The 17,431-nt window shown below is 33.8% G+C and overlaps 1 protein-coding gene across 3 annotated transcripts in view; it reads left to right on the top strand.

Moving 5' to 3' along the window:
* LOC118185039 (uncharacterized) overlaps positions 1 to 17,431 on the top strand; it is a 337,637-nt gene that overhangs the window by 276,817 nt on the left and 43,389 nt on the right. The gene's annotated exons all lie outside the window — the stretch shown is intronic.

The following is a 17,431-nucleotide window of genomic DNA, read 5'->3' as shown; positions in this document are numbered from 1 at the left end:
TAAGTTGTAAGGAATTTTCGTCCTCCTTAACCCTTGCCTTCGTAGTGTAATTGGAAGAACGTCCGGCTAGCCATCGAAAAGTTTTGAGTTCGAATTTCAGCGATGGCATTGTACATTTTTTATGTTTCTTGCTTGGAGAAACCTAATAACTCTATATAAGAAGCTTTCACTGTATCACCAAAGTTCGCAGCCTTTGCAAGAATTAAAAATTAGGCAAAAGTGTCAACCAGTAATAGCTCCTCCCTTCTTTGCGGAGATTTTATCTCCTGATGAAGAGGGACCTATTTTTCCTCAAACTCGATAAGGGTTTTAAAATAAAATCTACATCAAACACAAGATGGCTGTTTTGCCTAATTTTAAGTTTTATTTAGGAGTGTTTTTCTTCTTGTGTCTCTCTTCCCCCCCTCGCTCTGCCTGAATATTCATATACTAAGTAAACTCTCAAAAACTCTTAAGAAATCTTTTATAGCTTCTTGAACTGAATCAATACTGCCACTAAGGTTGTATTTAGTATTTATCAAAATAGTAATTTTAAATGAAATTGATAAAATATTCAAAATTTCTGCATACGGAGCAACCTTATTGCAGGATACTACTGTACTGTTAAAGTTAAAATAGACAGATATGTAACAAACTTCTCATTAGGTGTCATACAAATGACTATTCTGCTTATGTTTAAACTGCATAATAGATTCCGAAGTTGAAGCATAAATAGACTTTAATAATTATACTAAGTGTGCTAAATGGAACAAATCGTATGTTATAAATTATTTAAAATTATTTTAAAGTACAAATGTTTTCCGTGTATTATATGAATTAGCTATAATATTAAAAATAAAACATAAATCTGGTTAATAAAAGAGTACATTTTTAACTTTCAAATTGCTCTTTTTTACCCATTTTCCATACATCGAGCTAAACTGCTTTAATTTGTACAATAAATTAAAGAGTTTATGTAGTTCAATCTGGCAACGCATTTGTAAAGTGGGGAATTTGAATTTATGCCTGGCAACACCAGCTAGACCCCATAGAGGATTAATGTCATAACTACAAAATAGAATTTAATGAAACGGAAACTGGAAGTCTATGGCATACACGTTTAAATATGTCAGTATAGTAAAACTATTTAAAACTAATTCAAATTGATATTTATTTTTAGGGATTATGGCTTAATTTTTATTGATAATATAATGAAAGCAAACATTAAGGATCTGTATTCTCATTTAAAACGATTTGAGAAAGCCCTTTCAGCGTAGTTGTCAGTTAGATAAATGATCTTGTGGAGACATTAGGTATTTTTGGAAGCAGGCAAGATAAAAAATTAGCAAAGCATTCGCGGGTATCGAACCTCGGACCTCTCAATAACGCGCTGAGCGTGCAGACCACTACACCACGAAGGCTCGCTATGAAGGCGGGAGAAATACCTTATAATCTTAAGATTCGGGAAGAGTGAATGCTTTCCAGTATACAATTCAAATAATTTCAATCAGAACTACTAATAATTTGAAATTCTCTGATGAATTTGAATTCAGGCAATTAAGATACCCAGTCGGTGCCTTATGGGGACTCATACACCTTAAACCCCTCATGATCTTCGAATATGTGACTGTTGCAAGAATTGGGATATTTTATTTATTTTGTAAGCAATTACTTCCAACTTTTTACAGCTGACTACATAATATAGCTGCTTTGGAAATTGATAACCAGAAATTTTGTGTTGCCACAAATACTTTTGTAATTTAATCCTCTTTGTGATAAAATATTTCGCCATGTTTCCACCTTGCGCGCACGATATTTTAAAAATGGCTAATGGTACATACTTGAAATGTGATGGAATTCTTTATATGGGCACTATTTTCGAACTGAACCAACAATCTGATGAATATTTTAATATCGAAAAATTTTTTATGGACGAAAACATTACAAATTTTTTTAATAAATTACATTTTATAAACTCAACTCCAAATAAAATAAAAATTTAACATGAAATTTTTAGAATTTTAGGTTCACAGTAGTTTCTAAATGTTATAAAAGCTATATATTAAATATGAAATTAAATTATGAAGCAGAATGTTTTAAACTGTGCGCGCAAGTTGGAAACATGACGAAAAATGTTGTCACGAAGCGGATTAAATTATAAAAATATTTGTGGCAACACAAACTTTCTGATTACTATTTCAGAAAGCAGCTATGTTATGTAGCCAGCTGTAAAAAATGGTAGTAATTGCTTTTAAAATAAATAAGTTATCCCAATTCTTGCAACAGTCACCTATTCCAACATCTTATGGGTTTTAAGGTGTATGAGTCAAGCAAAGATGTACCTGGGATGTTTTAGTGGTCGGGAACAACTGAAAATTTCGTGCACCCCGCCACTGTTCTTTGCCAAAATGCAAGCGCGAAGAAAAATAAAATGCCTCCTGAATGCTGTACTTGGCAATAGATATCCTCCTTGTTTCCCTAACTACGCCACTGCCCCTAAGGAGTTAGTCTGACTACAAAAAGAACTATTTGAGTGAACAAGCTACCTTTCTAGAGGGAGCTCTTCATTTGTTACAAGTGCCTGAACACATCTACAGCGTCTGAGTTAGTGCAAATAGGATGGTAGACTACTTAGAGTGAATTTGTTCCAAGTTTTCCTTTTACATACTTGATGTTTTTGTTGTTTTGCGTATCAGGAATATAATCCACATACCTATAAAAATTACTACCTGAAGGCATTTCTTCTTTTTGATTAATTCACTTGCACTCGTATATTTAACATCACCTGGTGGACTAAGTGTTTTAAGACTAAGCGAGATTTTACATGGACTAAGCGAGATTTTACTCTACATACTCCATTTTTACATCGTCATGAAACGTAGGCACTTAGCTATTTTACGAACTTAAAATAAATTTCGTGTTTCAATAAATCCATTAAATACGAATTTATTTAACAAAGTGAGCTTAACACCTTTTTAACGGGATTTTTCAACGGGTTATGAAATGTTACAGTTCATTTGTTGAGGGGATTAAAATCTAAAAAAATGGGAGAAATGAATTCAGCTTAAACAAATAAGTAAATTTTGATTCTCTTTTGTTAGAAAGAAATTCCGTGCCAGCTATGTACATATGACGGTTGATTTAGCGCAAAATTCAGGACGCACTTTAACAAATCTGGTGTCTTAAACGAGAAATAGATGAATCTGCACGGGGCATTTGAATATTAAAAACTCGACATTTTATTTTTAGAGCTTTAACAACGTACGTGTTTCGCATTTTTAAAATTTATTACTTGCATATATGTATGCTACTAGCTTGTTCCTACTGTATTGTAAAAATTTTAGTAGTAGGCTAAATAGTAAGCTGAATATAAATTCTTACTTGCTTATGCTGGTTATAATACACAATTTTCTATATTTCGCCTCCAACTGTACATGCGAGCTAGTCGCCATCAAAAGTGCTCTGGAGATTTATCTCTCTAAAGAAGACCAGAGTTCCAAGGGCATCATCATCTTCTTTGACTGCAGATCAGCATTGCAAGCGATCCAGAGGAGCAAATGTCAACTCAGTCATCAGATCATTGAGCTCACAAACAAAATCATTGCTGCCCAAAGATCCTGCATCTTACAATGGATATCGGCTCATGTAAATATTTTTGGTAAAGAAGGCCGATGAGCGTGCAAAGGCATTTCGTGATTCTCCTCAGCCATCCAACTGCCTGACCTTCGTTGATGCCAATGCAGTTGCCAGGCAAAGACTAATCGGTCACGTTAAGGGAAACTCCATTCCAGAATTGAACTGTGACAGAGCCATATCGACTATCATAACCAGACTTAGGACAAATCACTTAAAAGGGATGAGGATTTCTACAGACGGACAGCGTAGTTACACCAACATTTGTCCTCATTGCCCAGATGACGTCCCACTGTCTCGCCATCCCAACTTCAGCTGCCCAGCAATCCAGGCCAGGCTGTTTGACATCGGCGTTGAAGACCCAGTGGACCTACTTTATACTGATAGAGCTGCCGAGGTTGCAAAAGCTGTCTTTGACAGCTTCGAAGCTATATAATTGCACTTTGTCATAGACACGACATCATCATCATCATCAATACACAATTTTCTATATTTCATTTTGTTAAAATTTTGCAAAATCTATTTCTCCTCTTCTTAATTTCTAACCTTTTAACTGTCATGCCCGAGATAATCTCGGGCACAGCACTGGTGTTCGAAAATGTCACGCCCGAGTATTGCTCGGGGTAATTTTTTTTGAGTGCATCGTATTGTTATACCCGAATATATATCGGGAGATGTTTATTTCGGCTTCATCTCTTTGTCAAACCCGACTGTATCTCGGGAAAAGTTAATGTCGCTCAATTGAATATCGCTCAATTCAATAGATGACAGCACTTTACTGAAGATTTCAAAAGTTAGAGGTTATAAGTTCTTTGGTTCAAAGTGCACGGGATCTTTTTGTTGTAAAATGGCGTCCAGTTCTTTGAAACGTTATATAGATGATTTAGATTCCTCAACCGAAGATGAAGGATGTGTGTTTGATGAGCAGTATTCATGATACTTCCATGGTCAGCCTCAAAAATAAAAAAATGGAGATATACTCAAGCCGAAGATTGTTTCTAATTACAGTCTATCTATGGGATGTGTAGATCGCTGTAATCAGGAAATATCCTTTCATCCAACAATCCGGAAACGTCAGAAAAAATATTATAAAAAGATATTTTTACATTTACTAGACAAGGTACTCTGGAACTCATATTTGCTCTATAAAAATGTAGTTGGGAAACGTATTACATTTTTAGAATTTCGAATCCAAGTTGTAGAAGAGCTTTTACATAAATATGATGATGCATCTTCTGGACAAAAGAATGTTGGCAGACCACCTACAATAGATAACCCTGCCCGTCTTACTGAAAGACATTTTATATCCCATATTCCTCCTACTCCTGCGAAACGTGAGCCTACAAGACAGTGCAAAGTGTCTTGTTCGAAAAAGGATAAAAATGGGGAAAAGATAAGGAAGGAAACACGATTCTGGTGTAGTGATTATGGAGTTGGTTTGTGCTTGGAAAAGTGTTTCCAGTTGTACCACACAAGACTGAATTACTGAACTACTAATAGGTATTCGCCTATATTTATTTATTTTTTAGAAAATAATTAATTTTTTTTTCATTTTTAGAAAATAATGCTTCACTAGAAGCGAACTTTATAACTGCCATGTTGAGTGGCAGCCGCATCAAGCAAATATGCAGTGGCTACAAAACTTTAAAATTTTACCCATGTACTTATATGTACTTAATATAAATTTTTAACTACTTAAGTATATTTTATTTTGTACTAAACATTTGAATTTTCCAAAAAAAAAAAAAAAATTGGCAATTTGTGTACCCAAATCATCAAAATAACTTGACAGTTAAAGGGCTAAGAAATGTTATTTAAAAAAAAAAAACTTATATAAAATTGTAAACCTTTCAAAGCTTCGAAAAATTTTATACTTACATTAAACGAAGCGTTTTCTCTAGGAAAATATTATTAGAAACAAAATTTACAGCCAAAATTGTTCAAGAGACGTAAGCATGTAAAATATATATTTATCAAACAAATTTTTTAAAAAAAAATGCATTTTTAGGAATTTTTCTAATCTATTTCTTTTACTATTTTAACTTATTAAGCCGGTCTTTTTTCTCTTATCAGCGCTTTTATAGCGCATTTAAATTCCCTTTATATAAAATGCAATAAAACGGATATCATAGTGGTTAAGAAAGCACTACAACTAATGATACTTTAAGCTACACTTAGAGGAAGTGGAATGACGATCAAGGGCGGAAAAACACTCCCACAATGGCTAAATTGTAGCCTTCTCCAGGAAGGCCTTGATAAAATTTAAACTGCATTTAATCATCCTAAAATAAGTATACCCATTAGCATGGTAGAGAATCATTTATGAAACAGGCTGTTTTCTCTAGGGGTTGGGAATCTCACCAGAGTGATTGAATGAGATATACGAATACCGTCTGCGTGTTGATCTCCAGAGAGTGGATTTTAACTTGTGCTTGCGGGATCGATAGGATACTCATTTGTGTTCAAGGCCTTCACGTGACCGCGCCCAAGTAATGGAAATTTGGTCAGTGGCTAATATACACTCTTTTGCGCCCACACCGAAACACACGAGAAATGTTTTCCATAGGAGAAATCCTTAGTGTATTGGGAAAGGATAAAGTTTCATATTAAAAAAAGTTTTATTAGAAGTAATAAATTTACGTTGCAGTTTTTAAACGTCTAATGGCAAATTTTAGCTAAAAATTGGATGAAGACGGTTTAAAATTTGTTCCTAAAAGATTCATCGATGTTTTAAAATAATATTCCCTGAAATAAATTGATAGGATGTAACATAGTGCTGTTACTTTCAAACGCTTAATAAAGGAGATATATGAGATTTGTAAGTTGTAAGGCACTTTTCAGTTAAGATATTCGTTGCAAAGTCATTATAGATAATTACTAGAGTTATCGAGCGCTTAGATAATCAGTAATTATTTTATAAATTTTGACCTGCAGATTGCTTTTAAATGAATTTCTCTTATTTTGAGAGTAAACACACACCTTTTCTTCCCCCCCCCGCCCAGGTTTTGAAGTTTTACGAAAATGTGGTAAGTACTACGAATGATACAAATGTCCCGATAAAATATTGATGAAGTTTCAGCGGGTAACATGCTAATTAATCACCTAAGAGAATAGCAGTAATGTGGTTTTTGTCGTCTGCATTCCTTACTAAACTATTAATTTGTAGGAAACCGCATAAAAACATTACGATATACTAGTTATTTTTGCTTTGCTTCTCTTCATTCTTTCACAGCACTTCATTTACGGTTCTGGGATCATAGAATTTAAAACATCTGAAGTGGACAACACATGTCTTCCTTCTGCGGCGTATTAAATCATGCACATTTTTTGCTGCATTTCATTTAAACTTATTCTCGGAATTTCCTTACAGATATATTTCTCTTCAGTTCTCACTTTGTAGCGAGAAACAAATACCTAAAAAGTAAAAATATCTTCCTTAAAAATTGTAAAATACAGGAAAACTTAAACCACCCAATGGAGTTAAAAATCGTTAAGAAAGCGGAAAGGAATAAAAATTCACTTAAAATGCAATTTTATAATTTTCAACGTAACTTCCATAAAATTTCAAATTTATTATTTTTATTGGTGCTGTAAATTTTTAGTTTTGAGTTTAGTTTGATTGAAAGTTTAACATAATGATAAATTGTTTTCAGAATATTCAGAAAATTGTTGCATATACGCGTTATTTCAAAAAATCAGTTTGATTTTCTCTTGAAATTATATTCCAAATTTAAAATGAATAGCATTTTTACCTGACTTTTATGAATGGCCATTGCAATGAAATTAAATACGTTTTCGTTAAATAAATTCTAGCTTTTACTGCAAAACAGAAATTCATGTATTCAGTTTCAGCTGCAAAATACAGCATAAATCATATATCTCTAAGCAATCCTCTAAGTCAGGGTTTCTCAACTGGATTCACTCCGAGGACCGATAAAATATTTCGGTACGTTCTCGGGGACCGGTAAGTTTAATAATTCGGCCCATTGGCACAATTGTTTCATATAAATAAATCATGAAGACAAAAATGATTTTTAAAGCATTTTATTTGTTATAATTTACATATGTACATTCAACTTACTTAAAATATTTCTTCGAGAATAAAACTACCAAAACTTGAGTAAACTCCAAGAAAATTCCAATATTTCGCGGACCGGCAAATATTTATTGCGGGCCGGCGGTTGAAAACCACTGCTCTAAATTACTGCGCTGATACATAAATTCATACTTTGCTTCATGTAGTACGTCATTCTATTATTTTACCGCAAATTGCTCCATGATGAGATTAAATTATTACTAAATATCTAAAAGACGCCTTTGTTTTAATTCTCCAATTATAAAGACTAAACATGACACATTGTAAGAGCATTTTAATGCATCTCAAATTACAATGTACAATGTTCATAAATAGGTAATTAATTCAATTAGCGTCTTTCCTTTTCATTTTCACCGGGTAAACATTTTTCTATTAGTCTATTAAGTATGCAGACTTGTTTACCCCGAAGCATTATTAAAATAGCAATTTCTTGAAATTATAAGACTTAAATAAAGCTACAATATAATTACACGAATGATTAGTTTACATAGAGCAGTTGATTATACAGGTTTGTTTTTACTTCCTTGTATAAAATAAAGGAATAATTGTAACACAGAATTTCGGTTATCAGATTTCATCGAAAATATCAATTTTTTTATAAAACGTTTTGACCGTTCTCGAATCATTTGAACAATGTATTTGCACGAAATCTTGTAAAGAGATTTTTCCGTACAGTCTGTACTCGCGCATGTATGTATTTCGCATAATTCAAACACGAGCAATCTCAAGGACTTTGAAAGTTTTTATATGGAACTGCTATGACATACAGTTGTGCAGCTCCCCTTTTCACTTCAATCGGCAGCACCAAAAGTATACAAATATGTATATAATTATATACTTTTGCTGGATATATATATATATGCCTACTCTGTTACCATATATATATATATATATATATATGTATATATACTCTGCTATACTATATATATATATATACATACATATGGTATAGCAGAGTGGGTGTATATATGTATATATATATATATATATACCCACTCTGTTACCGGCTCTGCGGTAATAGAGTGTTGTTTTATTCTTACATGTTAGGAAATTGTGTATTTTTTTTTGCTTTAAAGATGAATGAATCATGTTGCTCTTATGTTCCGGTTAAAGGTTTTATTACTTTAGTTGACCTTCATGCAGAAGTTGTAGAATTATCAACAATTTAAAAGCTGTTTAAGTGATACTAAGCCTAACGAGGCTGCCATTTGTTTGCATTTGAAACTCTTTGTAGAATAGTGAATTAAATCAGTTTGCACACCAACTTGAATGCCCCTTTGCTGAGTGGGACCAAAAGTAAACTATCAATTTTGTGCACGGAAAAATCTGTCTGCCTGCCCGCCAGGATAATTGTTATTTTTGAGTCAAATCTCTAATGTTAATTGCAAAACGTTTTTGTAAAATGCTTTTAACTGTGTTTGATGTTTTACGTTATAGATATAATAAAGAGATAATAGAACAAGTTCAAAATTCGAACTTCCGTGTGCCCATGCTCGGGTGTTGTATTACGTTATTCGAAACTGGATTGCTGTAGGTATCGATTTTTCACAATGCGAGAAACATCCTACATTCGTGCACATTCTCCTTTATTTAATTTCTTTTAAAATAATACAGGGCGATATTATTTGGTGGCAACAATCTGAATAGTGATTCAGCCCTTTACTAGGATTAAACGCAAAATCCCTTTCTGAGACAAATGGGGCCCACCAGCGGCCGAGCGGTAAAGTCGCTGAACACTGGTAGTTCGGTCCGAGGTACGAATCCCGCGAACGGGCTGGCTGCATGGGCGGTTTCGTGGTTTTCCCCATGTGTAACGTGTATACGAGCCACTTTCCATTAGAAAGTCCTCCACGAAGGTATCCCTCCCCTTAGGCAGATAGCCCTCGAGGCTTTGCCATAATCACACACATACACACACTTTCTGAGACTAATAGCCTTTTAGAGCTAACCCTCCTTTGGGTTAAAAAGACACTGCGTGATTTTGCATTAATTTGCAAAGTAGGCTCTTAGTATGTTAGTCTTATCCATTAGTATATTGGATAAGAAATCAATATAGCACAGCGGCGTGCTCAAAATTTTCTTAACAATGTCATTAGAATGTTCTCTAGTATTATTTTCTCAGTTAGGATTTCTTCCCATTTGAATAATTTTTGAAGTATTATCCAATAATGTTCTAACATTTCATCTTCCTTTGTCTTCCTGTTCAAGCGTTACGGATTTAGCCTTGAAATACTAAAGTTACTCAAAACGTCATTTATACGTGGTATTTTCTTGATTTTAATTAAAAAAACGACTCTCTCACTTTGTTCCTTGATTCCTTTCCTTTCAATATGCATCCAAATCGAAATCGGATACTTTAAAATCTTATACGATATTTCTCCCGTCTTCTTTGCATGCCTTCGTGGTGTAGTGGTCAGCACGATTGGCGCGTATTCGAGAGATCCGTGGTTTGTGTCCCGGCGAGGGCATTGCTCATTTTTCACTTCTCCAGGTTCCAAAACTCCTGTCTCTAGGTGGCAGAAATTTTCATGTGTAATGCATGAATAAGAAAGCCATTCAGTCTTTTGTAATGTATTTTCCCTCCATAACATTTAGAGATTTCACTAAACACTTATCTCAAATTTTTCTATTGGTATATTTCTGTTATTCTCAAATAATTCTATTGTTCTAAATTAGTATACATAAAATGCAAATAAAAGTACAAAATACATAAATAAAAGTACAAAAATACATAAAATGCAAATAAAGTTTTACAAATAAAAGTAAATATTTGTAATCTTTTAAGAAATAGAAACTTAAAATTGTTGCAGTAAAAATGCTCGAGATATTGCAATAAAAGAGGTTAAAAAAAAGAAAAATGAAGCAATTGTGGTTTTAAATCAATGGCGCAAATAAGCAAACTTGTTGTTATTGTAAAGAAATTGTCGAAATCGGAAATTTTCTCGTTACTCTGAATATTAGCCCATAACTGTAAATTATAATTCTTTCTTCTGCTAGTTGTTAAGACAGTAATAATAAATAAACAAAACATCAGGCATTGAACTAAGGCAATATAAATCGCGTTAGATTACAGTTTCGCGTTTTGGAAAACTTTTGATAACCTTTAGATTATTGCATTAATGAAAATTTTTCTTTAGGTAGTCATCCTTGAAGATATTTTCTAAAGCCTCCCAAGTAAAACATTTTATATAAGTTACTTTCTGAAATTTATAAATAAATTGTAATGGGGATGGTAATATTTTGAATCTTTGTGGTAATTTAATCTGTAACATAAATTTACATGAAAAGTAAACAGACTGAATATTAAAACTGTGATATAAGTGTGGATAATTTTTCCGCACAACAAAAGTCTAACAAGAATCCACAATTTAAGTCCCAATATTTAATAGTTTAAGAAGACATGATTTGGACGTTAGGATAATAAACCACTTAACACTGTAATTATTTGCTTTCCATATTTTCTATGCAGAGCATTCTCTTGTCATCCTGAATGGATTTTGAAACAAAATTAGGAAAATGGTGTATAAATGATTTAAAAGATACTTTTCTAGAAACTCTGATTAGGCTATAAAATTCTTTTATCACGCTAGAAACGCATAAATGCATAATACCTTGAGTTTCTAAAAACACTCTTAAGTCGAATCGCTGAAAAAAAATGCAAACTTTCAAAAAAATAGGAATGCGGTTAATGTAATAAACGTGTCACAAGTACTCTGCTGTGCTCGCAATTTGGTACAATTTTACCTCAAAGAAAAACAAATTATCCAAACAAAAGAATAATTCTCGCAAAATTTTGAGTTAATATCCTTAACATTTGTGCTACAGGAAATCATGTGATCAATTTAAATATTCCAGCATCAAAGAGATTCGTCTGGAGTAATCTAATTCCTTATCACGTCTTTGGCACACGTCTGGCAGCGCTCCATAGTTGGAGGGCCTGTCGCAAGGTTATCACGCAAACATTTTAACCTCAACCGTAACTTATTTAATAACCTGAAATCTCCTTAGGTAACTTGTCATTAAGTATGCCTATCTCGATTTTCTAAAGATTAGATTCTTTTATACGGGCGTTGATATAAAAGAAATACTGAAGTCAGGTGAGACATTTTTTAAATTTTTGCCATTTATAGAATATTTCGAATGCGGTGTTTATGTTTCTAAAATGAATGATAGCCTCGATAGAATTAACAATGGAGATTTCTTGTAGATAAACTAAGTGCGAATCCTTGGCAGTTGTCTAAAGGAACATACCGCATATTCTGGCGTACAACGCTGACATTTAATGCGAAAATTAAGATCGAAATTTACAAATGCACGTTATACGCCGTATATATAAAAAATTAGATTTAAGAAAAACGAAAAGAAAAAAAAAATATTACGTCCAAAGGGGCGTTTTTTTAACGTCTTGTGTTATAACGTTGCGCGCCTCCAACTTGCACGCAACCAAGAGGTGACTGTGAAAACTTGTATAAAAGATAGAAGCTTGTGAAGGGTTTAAGTCCCTTTTTATTCAACGTAATAAATTACAATTGCGTTCTCTTGACGCGTACAGACGGTGCCAACTTGGCAGTCAAATAAAAATAATAACCTGAAAAGAAAATAAAGACAAGATTCTAACTACGAGGCTCTCTAAAATAACTAACTCACCGCGTTTTACAATACCGCTGCTAATTCAGCACACTTGAAGCTCACTGGAACGATGACCACTACTTCCCGCCAAGCACATAGGCCGCAACGTGGGGTTCTTCAATTCTCGCTAACTACCTCCGCGCTCGCTAATTAAGAGAATCTCTCACACCGAACTTGTTTCCTTCTATTTAAATCAGAATACTTCCGCTGATAATTTGAATCCTTGCGCGTTCTACTCAAATTTACATATTCTGGCATTGGCAGTTCCAGGGGAAAGTAAGGCTTGACAGGAAAGATAGTTTAAACTTAAAATAAATGTTAGTTAAAATAAATATAAACCCTACATTGTTTTACCTTAATTCATTAAATATCATGTACTTCGCAGTTAAACCATAAAATTCCATTCAACAGCAATATCACACAATAATTTAAGAAGAGCATATCTGTAGAATTTCCGATACACCGTCTCGCACTCTGGAGATATAAAATGTTCCTCCCCCCGTACAGTGTTGCCATTGCTCACATTGAAATCGTTGAGTTTATTAATAAAAAATCCATTAATGCTTCACAAAATATAAACAAGATAATAAAACAAATTCCAAAATTAGGCTTCCAGACGTTCATATTCGAGCGCAGGACTACGCTATTTAAAATTTGATAGCTCTAAGTACCGTAGTTTTATCACAACGCGAGAAACATACATACATTTACGCAAATTCTTTATTATTTAATTTCCTTAAAAATAATGCAGGGCGATGATATTTGGTGGCAACAACTGAAAAGTGATTCAGACGTGTGAAGTTTCCGACTCTAAATGCCAAAACGAAATTAATAGCCCTTCAGGGCTAACGGCCTTTGGGCTAAAAATAAGGAAAACCCAGGGCGCAAAAATTAGTTTTCTACATGCACCTAAAAGCTATTTATTTAAAAGAAATGACACAGGTTATGAACCTAGAAATTTTCATTATCAGATAACATGCAGAGCTTGTCATATTCGTCTTCCGTTAGATCTTCAGTCACATGATCGAATTCCGTTTCATCTTCACCATCATTCTCTCTCCGATCCACAAATGAATAATCATATTCCGTTAAATCTAAATTATTAGAAATGCTACATGTTTTAAATAACATTTGAATCAGGTTAGGCTTAACTTCATTCCATGCTTTTGTTATCTATTCACACACTATTTCTAGACCGGCATGGCGCATTTGCCTCCTTTGGTAAATGTTGTTTCACCTTCTGACATCAACTTATTTCACTCTCATTTTAATCCTTCTTTTAAGGTTTTTATTGATACACGAAGGTTAAGCTAATGGAACTAATCGACTTGGAATAACAGACACGTCTGTATTACATTTCCTCAACAATTTCTTTGTATTATCTGTTAGATGGAATGTGAACATGTTCCAAACTAAAAAACTTTCTGGATTCTTAAAGGCAAAAGTACGCTTTTGCCAGACATTTCCTAACCATAACTTCACACTGTTTTCGTCCATCCATCCTTCCTCGTGAACGTGAATGAGCCACCATTAGGTAAATTACATTTTGGGTACGTCTTTCTTTCGAAAACAACCATGGGTTTTAATTTTTGTACCGTCGATTAAGCTGAGCAGCAGTACGATGAGGTGAGATTTTTCAGCGTCCGTCGAAAACGTCGCGGAGAAAACTACGCAAGGCGTACCAAAACCAACCTAATCATTATGCTAAAATGCACTTACAACTTTTAAAACCCGAAAAACGCATATGTGCGATGTTATCATCATTCGATCATTTGTAGGTACTTTAATTTTTACCACGATATTTTCAACGACGATGTTTTTAAACTGCGAAATTTTTAAACGGCTTTATTTTCAACCACGATATTTTTTACCCATGATGTTTTAGAACTGCGACGTTTTTTCTGTGCTTTCTTTTCGCCCACGATGTTTTGTACCGCAGAGGTTTCACCTTGCGTTGTGTTCTCCGCGACGTTTTCGTCTGCGATGTTTCCTGCTGTAACCGATTTTGCTTGACCTGTTGTTTTAGGTCAACCGCTTTTGTGCTTTTCACATCAATCACACATATTGTTCCTCTTATCTCTTGTTGGTTCATTTCTCCACTAATTAGTCTTAGTTTAAAATTCAAATATTTAAATTTGATTTAATTTTTTAATTAAAATTTAAAATTAAAAAAATGAATTAAACTTAATGTAAGTTTCTATTCTTCATTATATTTAATATACATAAGATATTGTTAATCCTTACTGAACAATTATACGGTCACTTTAGTTTGAGTGTCAATAGCAAATTATAAGAAAAATCAAGTAAAGTGTAAGCTATTGTAAGAATAGTAATTAAGATCCTTTAAATACTGAAACCTTTAAATATTGTTGCTATATATAGAGAGAAACAAGGCAACTGATACTTCTAAGCTGATATGCCCATAAAGAATTCGTTATATTCCCCCATATAATTTTTTTTTTTTTTTTTGTGGAATGAAAGAACACTATTATTCATTACTATTGCTATTATCGAGAATGAACTTCCCGCTTCAAATCCAACTATACAGGTATTCAAAAGAATTAAAGTAAGACGGTGAAATTTTATTATTTTGTAAGAAATATCAGATTTTTCCATCTACGCTTCTATTCTGAGAATGTTCGCATGTCCAAGTAGTAAGTACAAGATCAGTGGTTCGAATCTCAACAAGGCACTGTAAGTGCTTCAAGTTTAATGCTGCAAATAACCTTATGTACAGCGGCACCAAAATTAAAATTTTATGGACGATAACTCGTTATTACCTCTATTAGGTCGACTGGTTCTCTTTGCTCTCCGCATCATCCCTTAAAGTAGGGGGGAATGTAAGGAATTATCACTTCGCTTGCAAGCACTGTCGTGATGGAAGGGTTTAACATGCAGAAGATCCGTAGTTTAAAGCCTGGTGAGATACTGCTAATTTTTCTGTTTCATGCTTCGTGAAACAGAATTGTCTCTAAACGTTAAGCATAGAGACAATCATTATTGCCACAGGTTGTGATTTTAAATTAAAAATGAAATTTACAGAAAATTTTAAGGTTTGGTTTATTTAATTACGGCAAAGCCTAGAGGGCTATCTGCCTAAGGGAAGAGATGCCTTCGTGGAGGACTTTCTAAGGGTTGGTTTAGTTCGGTTTTTTTAATTACAGCAAAGCACCATAGGGCTATCTGCCTAAGGGGAGGGATGCCTTCGTGGAGGACTTTCTAAGGAAACCTGGCTCGTATATACGTTACACATGAGGAAAACCACGAAAACGCCCACGCAGCCAGCTCGTTCGCGAGATTCGAACCTCGGACCGAACTACCAGTGTTCAGCGACTTACCGCTCGGCCGCTGGTGGGCCGACTTTGTAAGGGAAACTGGCTGGTATACACCTTACACATAGGTAAACCGGAACTCGAAGCTGGACCTCTTGAATATGCGTCAAGTGTAGTAACCGTTACCCCACAAAGGCATGCAGAAAGAAGGGAGAAAATACCTTATTACTGTATCTAAGCTGTTATAGAACAAGTATGTAGCTGGCAAGAAATATGTTAATTTCAGATCGCCGCATACGATATGTTATCATCGTATGCGGCAATCAGAAATTAGTTTATTAAAAGGAAAATATCTATTTTAGTCCAAATTTCGATGTTTTAAAGGACAATGTTCATTTTATTAATTATAATACATATCATTAAAGTAATATGTTATTACCGCTATTACAGTAGGGTGTAAACTAGACAGTGTTTCTTCATATGCATAGAAATGCGAAGGAATGGCAATAAATAGATCGCGTGAGTATTATTGTATAGAACTCTCATTCCGCAAGTAACAGCAGGGGGTTAATTTGAATGCCGTGAATCACCTTCTTCGGCACGCGAATTCTAAAAGAAAATCACCGCCGGAATTTTCGCATGCTCTCTTGGAATCTAGGTCAACAAAAGAAAGTCTCTAATTTCCGATGAAAACGACATAATTTCGACCGCCCAGAAACACTGGTGTAAATCCTAATTTTCCTTACGTTTAAGAAACTGTGTTTGCAGAAAACAGAGGTAGAAGCATCACGTAAGTCAACTTCGGTGACCCAGTTCTGGATCTTTTCTAATAACGGAGAGAAACTTAAATAACAGTACCGACTCACTGTGTACCTTGTTTTTCATAATATTCCCATCACTTTCGTGTTATCCTTTTATCCTTTATCCTAGTTTTCAACACGTAAATATGCGTGCTTTATTTTCGTGATATAAGTTGTACTGTTTCTCTAATGTAAACACATTATTTCATGAAATTCTGACTCAAATTTTAAGTCCCTCGCATGCCTTTTAAAGAAGATTATTAGTCCAAAAGGGCAGTTTGCCCACAAGGATTATTAATTCCGTTTTGGCATTTTGCGTTGATTCACTTTGCTACCAAATATTATTGCCTTGTATTATATTTAATGAAATTAAATAATGAAGAATCTGCATAATGTATGTATGTTTCTCGCATTGTGATAAAATAACGGTACCTACAGCCATCCAATTTTGAATAATGTAATCTTTCTGCGAATATGGAATCTAAAAGTCCAAATTTGAAATTTGGAATTTGGTTTATGATAGATTTCATATTTTGTAAAACTTAAACTAATATTTGATTAACAAACTCAAGGATTTCAAAGCGAGTAATGGCAACGCTAATGTAAACACAGAAAAAAACATTTTTATTTCCAGCACGCGAGGCTGTTTATCGGAATTTCTAAAGATATGCTCATTTTTACATTGTTGTGCGATATTGCTCTTGAACTGAATTTGATGGTTTGAGGTTAAAGAACAGGATATTTAATAAATAAAGCTAACACACTAAATGTTAGAAAAAGCCCCTTTGGACGTAATTTAAAATCAGAAATCTTTCAGATTTTTTTCCTATAGTTTGTCTTATTAGTTCAAATCAAAGTGAAGAATTCTTTCAACAGATAAATAATTCAAACATTTGAACATTTACTTGCCGATTACAGTTTTACATATGAAGAGACAGTTGATTTTTACCGAAGACAATTTCAAGTAATTTTAGGAAAGATTAATAATTTTTCTTTCCTAATAATTCCTAGATAAATGATAC

Source organism: Stegodyphus dumicola, chromosome 4 (assembly GCF_044657685.1).
Source record: "Stegodyphus dumicola isolate Sdum_Otavi_A_Nest chromosome 4, ASM4465768v1".
Lineage (NCBI taxonomy): Eukaryota > Metazoa > Arthropoda > Arachnida > Araneae > Eresidae > Stegodyphus > Stegodyphus dumicola.
This window is presented reverse-complemented; position numbering and strand designations above follow the sequence as displayed.